Source organism: Pygoscelis adeliae, unplaced genomic scaffold (genome assembly GCF_000699105.1).
Source record: "Pygoscelis adeliae isolate BGI_AS28 unplaced genomic scaffold, ASM69910v1 Scaffold544, whole genome shotgun sequence".
Taxonomy (NCBI): Eukaryota; Metazoa; Chordata; class Aves; order Sphenisciformes; family Spheniscidae; genus Pygoscelis; species Pygoscelis adeliae.
This window is the reverse complement of record NW_008824715.1, coordinates 195,448-195,817: the sequence shown is the minus strand read 5'-3', so window position 1 is coordinate 195,817 and position 370 is coordinate 195,448. Positions and strand designations below refer to the sequence as shown.

At 47.8% G+C, this 370-nt stretch overlaps 1 protein-coding gene across 1 annotated transcript in view; it reads left to right on the top strand.

The window, feature by feature from the left end:
- Window positions 1–370, top strand: part of HDLBP (high density lipoprotein binding protein) — a 20,701-nt gene that overhangs the window by 16,046 nt on the left and 4,285 nt on the right. The gene's annotated exons all lie outside the window — the stretch shown is intronic.

Sequence of the window (370 nt, the reverse complement as noted above, 5' to 3'; positions counted from 1 at the left end):
AGAGGATCGGGTAAGGCCTGTGCCTGTCCTTTCTCCTTCGAGCCAAACAAGGCTTCAGCCTCTGGGTGTTCCTTTCAGAGGTTGCACAGACTCCTGGAACCCCTCCCCTTTTAAGAGCACCCTTAGCTGCTCTGCGCATAAGTGGGTTACCCAAATGTAACCTGTTTAAGATGAACTGACAGGAGAGTTTTGGGATTCTACTTTAGGTAACTTTGGACTGCCCAGGGCTCTATTACACCTTCATGTACCTTGGAGACACTGAAGGGTGGAAATCTCGCAGTGCTAGGAGTCTCTCTGTACCTATTCTCATTGAATCCTTATCACAGCCCTGAATAAATAGGTGAGAGATGAGTTGGATGGTTGTTTGCTA